The 19,522-nt window shown below is 40.4% G+C and overlaps 1 long non-coding RNA gene across 1 annotated transcript in view; it reads left to right on the top strand.

Moving 5' to 3' along the window:
* LOC140723458 (uncharacterized) overlaps positions 1–19,522 on the top strand; it is a 45,829-nt gene that overhangs the window by 16,692 nt on the left and 9,615 nt on the right. The window contains exon 2 of the long non-coding RNA XR_012097904.1: positions 13,188–13,289. This is a non-coding gene — a long non-coding RNA (uncharacterized lncRNA). The remainder of the gene's footprint in view (positions 1–13,187; positions 13,290–19,522) is intronic.

Raw genomic sequence — 19,522 nt, 5'->3', positions numbered from 1 at the left:
GGAGAGGGTGAGCTGGGGGGACTTCGGGGTTCTCATGTTTAACTATCGTTCATTCTTTGGGGCACTTCTCTGTTTTCATGGATGTTTGTGAAGAAAAGCATTTCAGGATGTATATTGTATACACTAAATTGGATCTTTGAAGTCAAAGCTCAAGAAACAGTGTTGCATCTTCCACCTGGCACTTATTAGCCTTCTGGACTCAATCTCAAATTTCTCTAACTTCAGAAATCTCACTTTCTCTATTGCTAGTAGAACTGGCCTATTCTGCTGCAGATCACCTATCTGCAATATTGGTTACTTTTCCATTCTTCATTAGTGCAGCCTGATATGCTGGACATATTTCCTACAGCACAGGATCTCATGCCTCTCTCAGTTCTTTCTCTCATTCTCTCTGTTCATTGACTTATCATTTGCATTGCTGCATCTACGCTATTCCTAATGACAACCCAGGCTTGACTCTAATACAAATGTCCCCTTTGCCCTTTTCTCCCACCCTCACTCTCAATTAACTTAAAACCAACTTGATTTCTCCATTTCCTAGTTTTGTAGACAAATCTTTGACTTAATAAGTTAACCATTTCTCTTTCCATAGAGGCTGCCTGACCTGTTGAATGTTTCTAGTAATTATTTCTACTTCTTATTTTTAGCATTTGCAGCTTTTAAAAACTATCCATGTGATGATTATTTTACTGATTACTTCTTTTCAGCTTGCATGCCTGATCCAGAGCCTATGAATGCTTGCCATTCTAATTCTTAGTCCCACCTGACTTCTAATGCTCTTTTTACTAAAACCCAATGGCTTGAGGATCAATCATTTCAAACAAACTCTCTTCAGTCCTTTAAGCTCAAGTTCAATTATTTCAGAAAGGCTCCTTGCTAAATAGATGCAGGACTTTTCTTCTTTTCATTTTTTTTTGTTGTATTAATCCTAATCTAAAAGTAGAACATAGAATACTACAGTAAAAGAACCAGCCCTTGGCCCACAGTGTTGTGCCAAATTAATTACATTAGTAATCAAGTGCCCAATTAAACTAATCCTTTCTGCAGACTGAATGTCCTTCCATTTCCTGCACATTCAAAAAAGCTCAATCAAGTTATTATGAAACAGCTTGCCCCATACAAAGCCATGCTGCTTACCTCTAATTAGGCTAAAGTTTTCCAAATGCTCATAAATCCTACCCTGAGGCATCCACCCCAGTGACATTAGACTCTCCAGCCTATAGTTTCCAGGATTATCCCCGTTTCCCTTCTTGAGTCATGGAACAACATTAACTACTCCTCTCTGATGACAGCAATGAGAAGGGGGTACACCATTGATGGTGGGGGTCCTTAATGATGGATACTGCCTTTCTGAAGCATCATCTTTTGAAGCTGTCCTTGATGGTGGGGTGGCTCGTGGTCAAGATGGAGCTGGCTGAGTTTGCAATCCTTGGCAGCTTACTCCAATCCTGTGCAGTGGCCCCTCCATTCTAGACATGATGTAACCAGTTAGAATGCTCTGCATGGTACATCTGTAGAAATTTGCTAGAGTCTTTGACAAAATACCAGATATCCTCAGACTCCTAATGGAACATAGCTGCTGATGCGCCTTCTTCATCATTCCATCAGTACGTTTGCCACAGGATAGATCTTCTGAGACATTGATACCCAGAATGTTGAAAGCGCTTACCCTTTCCACTGCCATCAATGTCCCCTGCCTGAAGTCCACAATCAGTTCCGTAGTCTGACTGATGTTGAGTGCAAGGTTGCTGTTGCAACAGAACCCAACCCAATGTATCTCACTTCGGCAAAATGTCCTTTTATTGCCGACAACTTGCGACAAGTTTATAGATGGTGCTTGCTCTGTGCATGGGTGCAGAGAGAGTAGAACAGTGGGCTAAGAGCGCATCCTTGAGGTTTGCCGATGTGGATTGTCAGAAAGGAAGAGATATTATTTTCAATCATCACCTGTTATATATGAATGATATAAATGGATACATCATCTATTTGTACCATGCTTCAGCTTCTCTTAAGAGATGGATTTAATATTTTAGGTCAATGGCTTTTCACCTCGTTCATCAAGGCCATTTCAAATATTTCACCTTGAGCTCCCGTTTTCCAAGTGCTAAATCTTACCCTTCTGCCCTTCTCTACCCAATTAACAGCTGTATTTTCTTGATGCTCAAGTCTAAGTGTGCTCTTGTCATTTTCTGTTACCTTATGGATATTGATGTAGTATAAGGCTATCAATTTTGAAGAAAAAATGCTTCAATAAGACTAGTGGGTTGCTACAACCTTAATAAAATATGACATGCAGGGTGAGTTACCCATTGTAGCATTTGTTTGCACCAGTTTAAATAAGATTATACTGTCTCAATAAATAGTCATATTTTCTTAATACTCAATGTCTAAGTGAGTTAGAGTGATACCCAACTAGAATGGTATAGGAAAATGCACAACACATTGCACATACCAATATTTGAAAATATCTCTTGACTTACAAAACATCCATTCACTTGTGGAATTCAGCTGACACGACCGCAGGTTTTTTTGATATCCTTTGAATTTACTTAATTTTGATGTAGACAATCTGATCACCAGTCTCACCAGCATTGTATCAACGAGCCTGGGTGTGCCTAGACTGGGTCACACATGGTATCGGCTGGTTTAATGAAGGCTTTCGGGGAACTGAGGGCATCAGTGCATCTTGGGCAGTGAGGAAAACTTTTTAGCTTAATTTTTGTGATAATCTGCTAAATAAGGTTACTTTAAAATGAACAAGCAAAATACATGCAGAAGTGCAGCCTGTGTGTAAAAGCTTGGAAAAGAATGAAAGTGTAACTTTCCATACAGATTTGAGTGGCAACAAATCCATTACAACAATTAGTTGTAACTCATTTGCCATAATTATCATTTTCCTTTGAATCTAAGTATTGTTGTGTCAATTCCCGTCTTTAATTTCCTTGTGAATTTGTTTTAAACAATCTGGTACATTACCACAAAAGATATATCTGGCAGGAGGAATACCTTGTCTTTGAATTTGAAAGCAAAACGTATACAGCTGAGAAAGGATTAATTATTTTGGAGAATTGAAAATACCACAGCATCTTTAGGGGCTGGCTCAAAGGACCATATTTTCTCCTTTGCTACATATCTATATTGCCCAATAAATTCAGCATCATAGCACTTTAATCAATTATTCTAAAACATCATTGCAAAAACCTCTATGTAAATCTAGTATGCAAATAAGAAAACTGAATAATAAATTATGCTAATCTGACGTAATATGCATAGAGATTTTTTAAAATTGCAGGCTAAACTTCCATCATAACACAGTTATAAATTCAATTGTAACTGGGACTTCCATTAGTCATATTAAATTAACTTGTCAGATTTATGATGATAATTGGTGAAATCGTAGAGTCATAGTGTTATAGAGCACGACAGCACAGAAATAGACTCCTGGTTTAACTAATCTATGTGGAACTATTGTTCCACCTAGTCCTCTGCTGAGTGTTTTCTATTCATTTTAAAATACAAACTTGCAACCTCATAGTTTTATGTAGGTTGCTGCTAGACCCACTGAGTTCCTCAGCAGACTAGAAGTTGCAGTAAGTATTCTGCAAATGTAAACAGCTGACAAAGGTTTTAACAATTTCATGGAGCTTCCTATTCCACTGACTGTTAACCACTCCATCTAATCTGAAAACTGTGATCAACCTCTTTACAGCTATTGTTATATTTTTCCATTTCAGATTCAAGACAATGGAGATAAAATGCTTGATTTGCATTTGTAAGTGCCATGCACTCGAATATTTATAGTGTCTATGACTGTCAAGGGGGCCACTGTAGCAAATATATACATATGTTTACTGGAGGTTCATGGAGCATGTCATTAATGTGTTCATTTGTTGAATGACAGCAAAAGGTCATTGCTTCAATAAACAGTGAATTAAATTAGAGGTGCAATTAAAACAAGCAAAATTAATTGTAAGGAATTTATCATCAAGCACTCTCTTTGATAAAAATGCTTCACCTGAAAAACCTAAAGGAGTACCATTTTTAATTGTGAAAAGTAAATCTACAATTCTATCACAGCTTTAAATTCTCGTATCAAATTATTTGTTTACTTTAAGATTCAATTTGTTGATGTAATCATAGGATTTGAATGCATATTGTGAGCTAAATTATATTGACTGCCGTCAATATTCCCAAGGGGAATGTTCCAGTGTTCAGCTACCCGAAGTGCAGTCACTATTGGGCTTTGCTACTCTCAAGATGATTGGCTCCCAGGTTCAGGGAAGCAGCTAAATTGAAACCCTACACCTCACCCAGGTAAATGCAGCGTGCAAGTATCCTAGACAGTGATTCAGGCAGGAGAATGGGTCCATGAAGATGCCTGCCAATGCCACCTGCTGTATAAAAGAAAATGTATAAAGGTTGCCCCTATTTACAAAAGTCCGAAAACTAATAGAACCAATGAAGAATTCAAGAGACATTTTGAAAAATAATAAGGCTTTCAACCCCATGGCACTTTTATGGAAAATGGACTTTGACATAGAGAGTGGATGGAGAAATGAAACACAAGAATCAGCGATGACCAATTGGGTGATGTCACCTATATAGTATTTAGTTCAAACCAATGTTATTTATGAAAAGCTGGTATGAATGCTATTTTTTATATATTTTTGTCATGCTTATCTTTTAAAATAAAAATTATGCTTTTATAAAGTTTAGTTCAAGATCCATCACACAAGTCACCTTGATATCTACCTCAGTTTAATATTTAACACAGAGAAAATTTAAATTTAAATGAGCACTAACAGAAAAATGCTAATAAAAATTAAATGACAGTTTAATTGAGCTTTTTTTCAGTATTGTATGGATGGGAGGATTTTTAAAGTTCAAAGTTAATTTATTACCAAAGTACATATATGCTACTATTTATAATCCTGAGATTTGCTTGTGGGCATAATCAGTAAAGTCAAAAAATATAATAGAATCAATGAAGGACCACACCTAACAGGATAGGCAAACAACCAATGTGCAAAAGACAATGAACTGCAAATACAAAAAAGGAAATAATAATAATGGGGTAGCACAGTAGCATAGTGGTTAGGACAATGCTTTACAATACCAGCGACCTGGATTCACCTCTGTATGTAAAAAGTTTGTACATTCTTCCAGTGAATGTGAGGGTTTCCACCTCTGCACCACACCTCTATAGAAGTATGTCAAAGATTTGGATGTCATACTGAATCTTTGCAAACATCTAAGGAAGTAGAGGTGCTGCCCTGCTTTCTGCATAATTGCACTTACATGCTGGACCCAGAAAAGATCCTCTGAAATGGTAATATTGGGGTATTTAAAGTTGCTGACCCTTCCTGCCTCTGATCCTTTGATGAGGACTAAGTCATGAACTTCCAGTTTCCTCTTACAGAAGTCAATAATCAGCTCCTTGATCTTGTTGATATTGAGTAAGAGGTTGCTATTGTAGCACCACTCAGCTGGATATTCAATCTGCCTCCTATAATCTACTTTGCCACCACTTTTGACTTGGCCAGTGACAGTGGTGTCATAAGCAAACTTAAATATGGCATTGCAGCTGTGCTTAGCTTCACATATGTAAGTGTAAAGCAAGTAGAGTAGGACGCTAAACGCACAGCCTTGTGGTGTACCTGTGCTGATGGAGATTGTGGAGGAGATGTTGTTGCCAGTCCAAACCAACTGGGCTCTGCAATTGAGGAAATCGAGGATCCAATTGCACAAGGAGGATTTGAGGCCAAGATCTTGAAGCATATTGATTAGTTTTGAGAGGATGTTAATATTGAATGCTGAGCTGTGATCAATAAAGTACATCCTGATTTTGCATCCAAAGAAATTGAACTTAAGAAATGGTCTTTTTCCCAGAATAAATTTAATGACTGAGTGCTGAACAAGCTAGCTCCATTCACCATCTTCAAACAGTACTGGTAAGAAAATGGGATTGTTGTAACCTCTGTTGGATACTGTGTATCCTTGGAACTCCAAAATGCCTTCCTGGAACAAACTCTGGACAAAGTGCTTTGTGTGCCATATTGGTAGATGTTGTAAGTGTGACTAAATATAGTCAGGAAGAAACAGGAAGCATATGTAAGCTTTCGGAAGCTAAAATCAGATAGGGCCCTTGTGGAATATAAAGATAGCAGCAAAGTGCTTCAAACAGCCAGATAGGAAGGTCACAAAGGGCCGTGAAATGTCCTTGGTGAGCAGGATCCAGGAGAATACCAATGAATTTTAAACTTATATTAAGAAAACAAGCATAATTAAGGATAGGGTAGATCCACTCAAGAATAAAAGAATGGGTTTATAGTTGGATTCAGAGCAAGTACCGGTAACTTATTTATGAGGAGCATTTAATGAGGAGAAGGATTTTGAGGATACAGTACCTAAACAAATTGGGGCATACTAATGTGTTAGGACATTTTGAGTTTAAGGAGGAGATAGTGCTGGATTGTCTGAAAGGCACGAAGGTGGGTAAACCCCTCAGGCCAATGGCATATTTCCTATAATATTGAAAGGATCAAGAGGTTGAGATTCCGCTTTATTTATCACATGTATGTAGAAACATTCAGAGAAATGTTCTGTTTGCATTAACAACCAACACACCCACAAGTATCACCACACATTCTGAAGCCAACGTAGCATGCCATCAATGCTCGGTAGAACAATAGTGAACAGAGCAAAACAGAACAATAGCAGAACATGCCCCCTTTCTCTCCCACCCACCAAAACACAGACAGTCCTCCAACTCCAGGACAGGACTCCAGTCTTAATTCTTCTGCCTCTAGGCTTTGACTTCCAGACTTCAGATCAACCTTTTGGCTTTGAACTTCCATATCAAACCCAAGACTAGCTGATGATGGGATGCCAAAGTCCAGACTGGAACTCTGGGCTCGCTGGTTGACCAGTCCTCGTGCCTGTATCATCATCACATGCAAAAGTACTGTCCCTCAAATTCACATCCAGTGTCTGCATCTGGCTTCTGGCTTCTTGTTGTGTGGATGATAGTACGTGACCCTGTTTTCATTGTTACTATCTTGCAGAACAGCTGCCAGCATCTGCTTCAGGTATACTGACCTTCTCTTTAAGAGATATGGGGTAGCTTTAACTGGAAGGGGCCACTCACATTATTGGCTCCGATCAGAAGCAACTAGCCAATGAAGGAGTAAGCGGTGGGATGGGATATAAAAAAATAACTGCAAATGCTCTGACTTAAAAGAAAGGTTAATAGTGACTGGCTGCAAAGCCATTGAAATGCACAGACTACACTAAGTTGGCATGCTGCCTGCATTGCAATTAATGGATGCAGGTTGCCTGCAAAAACACTTCATTAAAATAAAAAGCTATTGAGAGGAGATATTTGTATGGATTAAATCATGCAAGCACAAAGTTCCTCTACAAGTACAGAGACGAGGTAGCTGACACTCTCATCTGAACTGTATTGCAGCATGATATTCCCATAACCCTTACATCTCCCAGTACACTACAACATCATTCTCACTGCAATAACATTGGTTCTTTGCATCATTCGCTGTGGGTCAAGTTTTGGGCAAGTACTCTGAACACAGAGAACACACAAATTCCCAGCATTGCTTAGCTTAAGCAAACAGAATGAGTTTTGGCAACTGAATAGGACAAAGCGACAAGCTGATCAGACACCCAACTCAAGAAATGCAAGTGATCTATGAGGAATTGTATTCATGCAGAAACGGAAGATCCACTGGCCAGAGGGAAAACTGTTTTCCAATATGAATATTTGCATTCTGAAAGGTAACATTATCACCTCTATATGGGATGCAGCCTTAATTGTTGTCATCTAACATAATTACACATTTGTTACATTATTATTTGTCTTCAAACATCTGTCAACAATGGACACAATTTCCACAAGCCGAATATCAGCCAACTATTGCAAGACAAGTCATAGCCTGTCCATCACTTCTCTCTGCAAAAACAAATCATCCTTTTATGCCCGTTCTCTCCTCTTCATGAAGGAAAGATTGCTTCTGACAGTCTTCACAACGACCTTCTCATTTTGTCATTTATTTTCCCATAGGCTCAATTTGAAGAGAAATAGTTCACTGAAACCATAATCTTATATTTGATGCCAATTTTATTTGAACTGCTTAAGTGACAAAAAAGTTAAATTGCTGAACTTTTGAGTGTGTTAATAAATTACAAACAGATTTTGAAATTCAGCTTCCACATGCCATCAAGCGAGTTTATGGATAAAGCTTTTAGTTGATAAACAACTTACTGGCAAGTTCTTAAGTTTCCCAGATAATGTTTATAAGAAAAAAGGGCAGTAATTAAACTATCTTAATCCATCTGTCTAAAAAGAAAGATCTCCTGTCACATCCTGTACCCACAAAATGATATACAAGTCTATTTTAAGAATAAACTGCTCTTGGTGTGAAGAAATTATTTCTGATCTCATTTCTAAATTCAGAATTCACCAGTGAGAGCCAAGGACGCTTCTTTCCAATGGCATTGCTTATCTTAAAATAATGCTCCTGGTTTGTCCTCTTAACCCTATTTAGCATTACTGTGCTCTCGAATAATTTTTGAACAATAAAGGAGGATAAAAGGAATGTCACAAGAAAATGTGCATTGAGATCTTGATCCACAGTTTCTGCCCATTTGACCATATGCGGGCCACAATCAAGATTCATAGTGTGATCCATCAACATGATTTCACCAATAAACGATTGTAGGTTTTTACCAACAAAATAGAGGAGGCATTCTTATGTTTCAGAAAAGCCATAGCAGCTCATTTACAGAACATCAAAAACTGAAGATAAAATCCACTTAAAAAACTTGTTATATAATTACATCATCATTTCAGACTAGCCTCTTAATGAGAAATCCCAGCTCAATGTTGGTGGTTGTGAATTATATACATTTCCACCAATTATGTTACATGACACCCCCCCCCCCCCCCAGAACTCACCAAAACCCACATTGTGAGCCCGTCTGGAGCTTGGATGAGCTGCCTGGCTTGGGTACTATGTTCCAAGCGTGGAGGAATGGCAGGTGCCTCTGTCTCTTCCAGAGGTGTGTTGGCACTTATGGTTAAGTTGTGATAGCAGCGGAATTCTCCAAATGTTGGTGGACCAGTTTAAGGCAATGTACCAAAAATACATCCAGGTTTACTCCTCTTACCTATGACGAAAATCCCTGACATATTTAGTTGTTTGCCTGTTCTCCATCTCCCTCTGGTGCTCCCCCCACCCCTCCTTTCTTTCTCCTGAGGCCTCCCATCCCATGATCCTTTCCCTTCTCCAGGTCTGTATCACTTTCGCCAATCACCTTTCCAGCTCTTAGCTTTATCCCACCCCCTCTGGTCTTCTCCTATCATTTCACATTTCCCCCTTCCCCCACTACTTTCAAATCTCTTACTATCTTTCCTTTCGGTTAGTCCTGACGAAGGGTCTCGGCCCAAAACGTCGACAACGCTTCTCCCTATAGATGCTGCCTGGCCTGTTGTGTTCCACCAGCATTTTGTGTGTGTTGTTTGAATTTCCAGCATCTGCAGATTTCCTCATGTTTGCTCTACGAAAATCTTTTCTCCCCTTTCCAAAATGCAGAACAGGCCATTGTAAGGGAGCCTAAGGGGACGTTGGTGTGCGTCATGGCGGACGAAAGCAAACAAGGTGAAATGTAGCTCAATATGAACCCAAGAGTGCTGTATGCTATGAGGCGAGGTAGGATTAAGTGAAAAGGAATTGAATTTATTGAGGAGGAAAGGACACTACAGAGAGGCTGACCAGGTGGTCATGGCATCAGGAATGAAATCACCTGGTACTTGTAATGGCTGCCCGTATACCAACTCTGCCACAGACAACTGCAGGTCTTATTTTCCAGCTGTTCTGAGCTGCAGCAGGACCCATGAGAGATGATCATGCCAACGTTCATCAGTCAAGGAAGCCCTCAGAGAAATCTTTAAGGAATGGTGAAACCACATGTATGGGCCTTTGGACTGCATGTGATACACCATGGTGTGATGCAGCTTACCTCTGAGGTTCTGGGCCATCGCAACCCAGATGTTTGATATGAATTGGGGACCATGGTCAAGGGAAATACCAAATGGAGTGCCAAACCGAGCAACGCAGTTGCTGATGAGTGCCAGAGCCATGTCTGTGGCCATCAGTGATATTAAGGGGATGAGCTCTGGACACCTGGTGGTACAGTACACCAGGAGGTAAGAAGGTGCATGAAACTGCGGGTGGGGGGGGAAATAGGACCAGCAAGTCCACATTGACAGGGTCAAACCATCACTCTGAGACCTCAAAAGGTGCCAATAGGTGCCTGATCATGACAGTTAATTTTTGCCCACTGGGAATCCACACAGGCTGCTGTCCAATCACACATATCCTTTTGTAAGCTGTTCCACAGAAACTTCAGTGCAACCAGTTTCTGTGAGGTCTTCCAGCCCGGATGTGGGAAGCCATGTATGGAGTCAAAAACAGTCTGCCTCCAGTTTGTGGGCACAGTGGGGCAAGGGTGACTGGTTGAGACAGCACACAGGATAAACACCGCACCTTCCCCAAACTTGCAACAGCAGGCCTGTGACTGCTGTTCTATAAGCCTAGATCCTTTGGATCAGTAGCCTGGTCAGCTGCCATGCTGGCATAGTCAACCCTTATGCGTACAGCCTCAACGGCTGGCCATGAGAGGCAATCGTCCACGGCATTATTTTCCGCTTGATGTGTTGTATATCAGTTGTGAGCTCAGATATGTAGGCCAGGTGGCGTTGCTGCCGTGCAGACCAAGGGTCTGATATTTCGGCCATCTCATGTATGAGGGGTTTGTGGTCAACGGACACTATAAAATGGTAACTCTCTAGAAGAAAACAAAAATGGTAGGCAGACAGATAGAGACCATGAAGCTCACGGCTAGTGGCTGAAGAAGGCGAGCGGCAACCACACGCCTCCGACCAACTACTCATGCACACCACCCACAGCAAGCATAAGTTCAGCAGCTCGCAGACTGAAGATGCGATAGAATCTCCTGTAGTTTTTTAGCAGTGTGGGGGTGATGGGAAATCCATAATAGCGGCTACTTTTGATGGGTGGAGTTTCACACCTTCTGTGGAGATACGATGGCCATGAAAGTCAATGGTTGACAATTCAAACTGGCATTTAGCAGGGTTAATAATCAACCCATGTTTGCTTAAATGCTCGAAAAGCGTGTGGAGATGGAATACGTGTTAGAATTGGGATGCAGTGGCAATAAGTATGTCATCTAGGTAAACAAAAAGAAAATGTAAGTTTTTTAATATAGAGTACATCAGCTATTGTAAAGTCTGTGCTGCATTTTCAGACCAAGCGGCATGAAGAGAAACTCAAAGAGGCCAAATGGGGTTATCACAGCTGTTTTGGGAATGTTCTCCAAGCACACAGGCTTTCCTTATAGCACACATAGCAGTTCCTTATTAAATCAACTTCGGAAAATATTAGCTTTCTGGCTAAACATATCAAAATGTCTTGGATGTGTGGGACCAGGTAATAATCGAAGGACGTGACCTTGCTACATTGCCAGTACTTGCCACATGGGTGGCAACCACCATTGGACTTAGGGACCATAAGGAGGGGCAAAGCCAGGGTCTATCTGACCGGTGTGCAATACCAAGTCTTTCCATGTTCATAAACCAGCTTTCACGGTTGCCAGCTTTTCTAGGGCCAGTCTACATGCGGGCATGGACTGGAGGGCCAATTGTGGAAATATGGTACTTGATCACATGATTTGTGACTGCAGTGGAGAATGTGGGCTTTGTGAGGTTTGGGAATTTGCCCAGCAGTCCAGTAAACTCACATGTGGGGGTGCATATGCTTGACAGAGTCATTGTGGAGAACTTACTGGGGGGAGCAGCACAACAGCTCAAAGTCATTAACATCCACAAGCCAGCAGTTTTTAAGATTGCCCAACAAACTTTGCTCACACAGGAGACCTGCATCGAGCAGAGGTCTAGCCACTTTAGCCAGGATGAAGTCCCATGTGTAAAGTCACCCACTGAAGCCGACCCATCGTGTCCTGTAAGTCTGGATCCTGCTGCCATTGGTGGCCTCCAGCAAGGTTTCATCACTCTTTGCCTTCTTATCCATAGACAATGCTGGCAGCACACTCACTTGAGCACACATGTCACAGAAGAAGTGTTGAGCTGAAAGGGGGCTTGTAATGAACAGTAGACAACCCTGACTGCTGGAACCCATGGTGTTTATAGACCTCTAATGACCCAAAGTGCTGGTACTGTTTAAGTTGCAAGGCAGTTGACACTTCCCAGCGTTCACACCAAAGCGAGTGTGACGGTAAAAACACAAATGCAGCATTGTCTGTTTTACAGCTGCGGGCATCCTTATATTGGGGGCCTTGTTGACTGGGCTTCTTGAGGTAGAGATGGGAGGAGGATTGATGCATTGTTGCCATGCTCACAGTAGACTATCAGCTACTTTAGCAAGCTCCCTATTGTCCTTACTTGGTGAGTTAGTGAAGGCTATGTGAACTTGATCATGCATTTTCTGCAAAGAGTTCTTTAAAAAATAAAACAAGGATGACGATTTCCCAGACAAGACAACAGGTGGCCCATTAGCTTTGAAAGCCTGGTATTGCTGCAGCTGGCCAAAGAGAGTCCAAATGTTTGTAAATGTTGGGTTTTCGTGATTGCTATTTATCATGTTAAGGTGGATGTTCAATTAGACTAACTATTCTTGCAGCCATAGAGTTGCTGAGTGACGTTATCACATAGAAATATTTGGTGTTGTCAGCAGAGATTTCTTGAAGTGCAAATTGGGCTGCTGCTCGTATGAACCAAGCGACAGTATTTGCTCCCAAAACTCTGGCAGTTTCAAAGCAACTGTATTGGCCAACATGTTCAATAACTCTGGAATCATCCTAGAGCATTGGTGTGACCAGTGTAGGTTTTCACCAAAGCCGTAACAACTCACTAATTGAACAACTGATCACAAAGTGCACTAAAAAAACCCTTTATGTAATTCTGTCAGCATCTCAGACCAGCTTCTTAAAGTGAAAGTCCAACTCAATGTCAGTGGTTGTGAATTATGTATATTTCCACCAATTACGTTACTAACTGCACTTGGTCTATGTACTCAGCAAGGCCAAGTGATGATGAAAGCCAGCCTAAAGTTCTTTCGTTAATTGTTTTTCAGCTGCTACTGGAGAAAGGCATCCAGGTAGTCCAGTCTTAATGGTCAACCAACTGAAGGAGAAGAAAAAGGTCATCCATCCACAGTGATCAAGAAGACATACAGGTACAGAGTCAAGCACCATTTTGAGACAGGAATTGAGGTGAACGTAGGTAGTCAGGGCCCTAGAACCAACTACAAAAAAAATGCTGAAGGTGCTGGAAATCTGAATTAAAATAGAAAATGTTGGAAACACAGTAGTTCAGTTAATATTTCAGTTACAAACTCCGTTATGATAAAGGGTATTGGACCTGAAACATGACCTCTGTTTTCTCTGCCACAGTTGCTGCTTGGAGAGTTGTGTGTTTCCAACATTTTCTCTTTTACAGTAACAAGAACAAAATCCAATAACCATACATGATGAAGGTCAATGATTACATAAAATCCCATCTCCTTATAACAGCACCAATAGCCAAACATTGCCTAATGCAATGTAACTAAACTTCTCAATTCTTAATTAAAGATATGATCAAACATTCCAATGCCTTCACACACTTTCCACCATTGTAAACTTCATACTCACATTTCATGGCCTGCAATCTATTCAACCAGGCTGTTTCTCTACTGGACATGCTCTGTAACACTTCCCTTTCTGCAGCGGAACATAGTGTAACACGTCACAACAGCAGAAGCAAACTGTGTTCAGCTCTACATGTACCCAACCACCCTTGAGAAGCTTGACAATTTTGGACTGACCATCACAGACTCTTTGTCCATCTATGTGGCAGGGGCCAAGATACCATGGCCATTCCTTAACTATTGTAATTCACCTCATTTCCACCTCAACTCATAGCCCTTCTGATTTTGCAGGAACCAAGGAGCTCTTTTTTGAACTCATTCCACTCCCAGGCATCATTTTTCAGCTTTGTGCCTTCCTGCACATAACGAAAAAATTTGCTTCACCAAGCAGCACTGGCAACTCCACCTGAGAAGTGTGGTGAAGAAAATATTTTGTTACTTGGTCTGACAATTGTAGCAACCAACTTAATACCAACTGCATCCTACAGACACTAGCTTAGACAAAGTGAAATGCCAGTTGTTCACGTCCCCAGGACAGAGAGATGCCAACTGCCTGTTTGACGCATCAGTTCTGTCTCAGTAAACACATTCGAATATTTCAGTGAGGAAGCATGTAGCAGAAAGCACAATGAAATGGTTGTTGACTGGCCTTAGGGAAATCAAAGATGACATATCAGGCAACTTTAAAGAGTCTAACTCATACAGGTACCCATGCCACTGCCGGGGCAGGTGACTTTAGACCACATTTCCCCCATCCTAATAGTCACATGTAAACATGGAAACTCCGTGATTTGAACAAGTATTTCTGTTAGGGAAGTTATTGCAGAACAAACTTTCAATGCTCTCCATTGTTGAAGGTCAAAAGGTCCTCTGCTAGAGCTGACCTAACTTGAAGCAAGGTGGCATGCTGTTGCTGAAGTCTGCCGCTTGTAGCTGAAAGATTTGAGAACGAACAAACTGAAAAACACTAAAGTGCAACTTTTGTGAATGGCGAGAATCCAGGAAAGTACAAGAGGTCCAGGCATGACCTCAGGTAAGCCACCTCATATGTGAAGTGGCAGTTCTGAACAAGACTTGAATCACAGAAGGATGTTCTGTGGTAGGGCTTGTGGCAGGGCTTGAATGCCATCGTCTCCTATAACACAAAACCAAACAACAAGGTTTCGCTTCCAGATGAGCTCAATGTCCTATATGCTTGCTTTGACCAACATATCATGACACCTTCATGAACTGCTACAGCCACCAAAGACCCTGTGACTGATGTCAGAACATCCTTCAGGAGGGTGTATCCATGGAAAGCATCCGGCCCAGGTGGGGTACTTGGATGAGTACTGAAAGTCTATGCTGGTCAACTGGTCAGAGTGTTTACAGATACCTTCAACTCTCACCTTGGCACTCTGAGGTACCAAGCTGCTTGAAGCAGACTTTGATCACATCTATGCCCAGGAAAAACATGGTAATCTGCCTCATTGCCTCATCCAGTAGCACTTACATCCACTGTGGTGAAGTGCTTTGAGAAGATGGTCATGAAGCATATCAACCCCTGTCTGAGGTATGAACTGGATCCACTCCAATTTGCCTACCATCACAACAGGGCAACAACAGGTGCCATTTCATTGGCTCTTCACTCAACCCTCAAACATCTGGACAGTGAAGATCAGTAAAGATACATCAGGATGGTCATTGTTGACTACAGCTCAGCATTCAATACTATCATCCCCTCAAAACTAATCACTAAGCTTCAAGGCCTAGGTCTTGATATCTCCCTGTGCAACTGGATCCTCAATTTCCTCACTTGTTCATCCTTGTCAGTTCAGATTGGCAACAATACCTCCTCCACAAACACCATCAGTATAGATGCACCACAAGGTTCTGTGTTTAGCCCCCTGCTCTACTTATTTCATACCCTAGATTGAATGGCTAAGCACAACTTCAATGCTATATTTAAGTTTGTCCACAACACTGCTGTTGTTGGCTGAATCAAAGGTTGTGATGAATCAGCATATAGAGGGAAATAGAAAATCTGGATGAAGAGTGCCACAAAAATAGCATCTCACTTAATGTCAGCAAAATCAAAAAGCTGATTATCGACTACAGGAGGAAGATGCTGGAGGTCTTTATTCCAGTCCTCATTAGGGGAATGGAGGTGGAGAGGGTCATTAACTTTAAATTCCTCATCATTATCATTTCAAAGAAATTCTACTTCTTACTTTATTAGAAGTATGTGTTGACTCAGCATGCCATCTTAAACTTTGACAAACTTCTAAAGAAACACATTGGAGGATATCCTGATTGGTTGTGTATGGAAAATAACCAATGTCCAGAACAGAAAAATCTACAGAAAGTGGTGGATACAGGCCAGTCTATCACAGGAAGAGCCCTCCCGACAAATGAGCCCATTTACAAGGAGCACGGCCACAAGAAGGCAGTATCAAAAACCTCCACCATCCAGGCCATGAACTCTTCTTGTTGCTACCATCACACAAGAGGTACAAGACCCTTAGGTCCTACCCCACCACATTCAGGAATAGTTATTGAGGAATCTGAGCGGATTCCTCAACCAACAGACTCACTTTAAAGGAATCTACAACTCATGTTCCTGGTATTTTTTTGTCCTCTTTTGCACATTGGTTATTTGTCAGTCTTTGTTTATGTATGGTTTTCATAAATTATATTGTATATCTTTATTTTCCTGTAAATGCCTGCAAGAAAATGAATTTCAGGGTAGTATGTACTTTGACAATACATTTATTTTGACTTTGTCTGTGAATTTATCATCACTAATCAGACACAAATCAATTCAAAGGGCCAATATCACCTACTTCTCCTAAGTGTGTTATACTTCACGTGCCAGGGTCTTAAACAACTTGTAATACATTATATTGTAAACAATAGTTTTCTATATGTTTGAATGAATTAATTCTAACCGCTTTCAACAATACCTCTGGAAGCAGTTAAATAGACTGAACAGTGGCTTGTTGAAATATTCTTTCTATTGATCAGTTTTGTGCAATTCTCTGCCAATGCAGGTGGTACCTTGTGTTTCTATTGTTCAACGCAAAACGTTAGAGCTTGTTATTTTTACATGATCTAATTTCAAATGCACCAATAATATTGATTCTAATCTATTTTCTAGTGAAAAAAATGTCCTATTTACTTAATGTAATCTTTCTGTTGCTTCAATCTTTCCATCAACCCTGAATTATTTCATTATCCTTATTTGTACTATGACTATTAGAAAAAGTACACAATGTTCTGAGTTGCTCATACCTGTGACTCATTTTTGCTTTGATAACATTTCTGGTGATCCCCATTTTCTTTATTTTCACCAAGTCTTTCCAGTGGAAGGAACAGTGCCATATACTCATCTGCTGCTAACTACATTGTAGTCATGCTATGGACTTAGGCCAGGGGTTCCCAATCACATTTTCATGCCATGGAGCCATACCATTAACAAAGGAGTCCATGGACCGCAGGTTGGGAACCCCTGACTTAGGCCAACAGTGCTACATGAGATAAACCAATCTTTATTAACTTTTGGTTTTTATAAGGTGAGGGTAAGGGTCAAATAACTTACCAGCTTGTAAGAGAAAGACAGCTTGTTTCTGTTTCTGAAGGTGAACCACCCCAATTTTTATGGTTGCATCATAGAAAACATCCAATTTAGATTACAATTTACAGCTTGGTATGCCAACTGCTTTGTCCAAAACAGCAAGAAATTGCAGAAAATTGTGGACACAGCTCAGTCCAACACAAAAAAACAGCCTCCTTCATGGACTCCATCTGCACTTCCCACTGCCTCAGAAAAGCAGCCAAATTCATCAAAGACCTGACCCATCCGCACATTTCTTCTTCTTTGCTCTTCCGTTAGACAGAGGATACAAAAGCCCCACCCCAGGCTTAAGGACATCTTCTATCCCACTATTGAACAGGCCTCTTCTATGAACTCTGTCTGCACAATCTGCCTGGTCATGGCCCTTGGATTTTATTGTCTAACTGTACTATACTTTCTCTGTAACTGTAACACTATATAATGCAGGATATAGTCTGCATTCTGTTATTGCTTTACCAATGTGTTATGCTAATATAATTATATTTTGAAATGTTTTGTATGGATGGCATGCAAAATAAAGATTTCACTGTATCTCAGTAATATAAACTAATTACCAAGTAAATTGAGAAAGCTAACTTAAAGTAAAATAAATTTCCATTATAGAAAGAGAAAGGGTCTATTCTACATCTGTTAATTCACTTACTTCAATGGAGCTAGATTTTTTTTCTGATTCCTCTTTGCTACTTCATCTGCCTTTTGGCATTATGGGTGACATATTTCTATCCTGGTTAAAGGGTTCTAAAGTTACTCCATTGGTAGGTTCATTGTCCACTTCAAATAGCCCCTTGTGTGTAGATGCTCGGTAAAATCTGGGGACGTTGATGGGGATGTGAAGGATCATTGGACCAGGGCACATGATAGTTAGTGTACACTTGGTGAACACTTGTTTTGGTGCTATATGGTGAGAGATGTCTGACAGTCCAAGAGAGTGTATTTTGTTCACTACTATCTATCCTTTTGTTCAACTGAATTATGTAGGATTGGAGTCAGGTGCAGCCCAGTAGGCAGGGTTGAACATGAGTCAGATGATGGATGCAAGTTAACCATTTAGATTTTAATGACCTATTGTTAGCTTGCTTATTTCTTCGAGTAATATCCTCTAATTAACAAGATTTATTGACGTAGGTTCTTCAGCTTCATTGGCATGTGGGTTTCTAAGTTGTGAGATCAGACTTACTGAAACACAGTCATTTACATGACTGTATTCATACACAGTTGTAAATTTAAGTATTATCTTTGTGTGATATTGTATATTGAGTCAAACTGCAGTAACAGCAACAGATTGTGTTTATACTATAAATCATTTCAAGGTGCATCATAGGAATGTTATCAGACAAAAACTAACTATCTCTAAATGAAAAGATACTAAAAGGCAGTTGTTCAAGTTCAAGTTTAATTATCAGTCAACTATACAGGAATGTAGCCAAATGAAATAACGTTCCTCTGGGGCCAAGTTGAAAAATACATTACCAACAGCACACATTGCACTACATGCAACACACAGCACAAATAACACATGTGTTTTGAAAGAGAATAAGAAAATATTGAGATTTAGCAAAGGAACTCCAGAATTTAGAAAACTAAATGCAACATCCGCAATTTTTGAAGGGGATTGTCAAGTTTTTGCCTCTTGATTGTAATTGAGAAGTGCAGGTAGCAGGGTGAACACAGGAACGCAAGAAAACAGGAGTAGGATTAGGGTTAGGGTTAGGTGGGCCAGCAAGACGCAAAACCTGAAAACCATCCGATCTAGTCATTGCTGATTTACGCTGGGCTTATCTTCTGGCTGTAACAGTTTTTCATAACCCAGAATTCCCCAGTTTTTCAACTATTTATCCAACCACCTTAAATCAATGGAATGATATGCCTTCCAATACCCTTACAGAGAATTCTAGAAATACACCACCTTCTGAGAAAAAGCTTGAATTTTATATGATTGGCATCTTATTTTGTAGTTATGTCCCCTTCTTTGTGACTCTCCCACGAGCAAAAACATCTCAATATCTACCCTTCTCAAGCTCTCTTTTGAACTTACAGTACTATGCAAAAGCCTTAGGCACATATATACAATATATAAGCAGCATCCCCGAGTGTTTTGCACAGTACTGTACATGTCAACGTGGAGGGAAGCGCAAGTTTGTAAATCTGGTGGGAGCAAAGGATATTT

This window comes from Hemitrygon akajei, chromosome 3, assembly GCF_048418815.1.
Source record: "Hemitrygon akajei chromosome 3, sHemAka1.3, whole genome shotgun sequence".
NCBI lineage: Eukaryota > Metazoa > Chordata > Chondrichthyes > Myliobatiformes > Dasyatidae > Hemitrygon > Hemitrygon akajei.
This window is presented reverse-complemented; position numbering and strand designations above follow the sequence as displayed.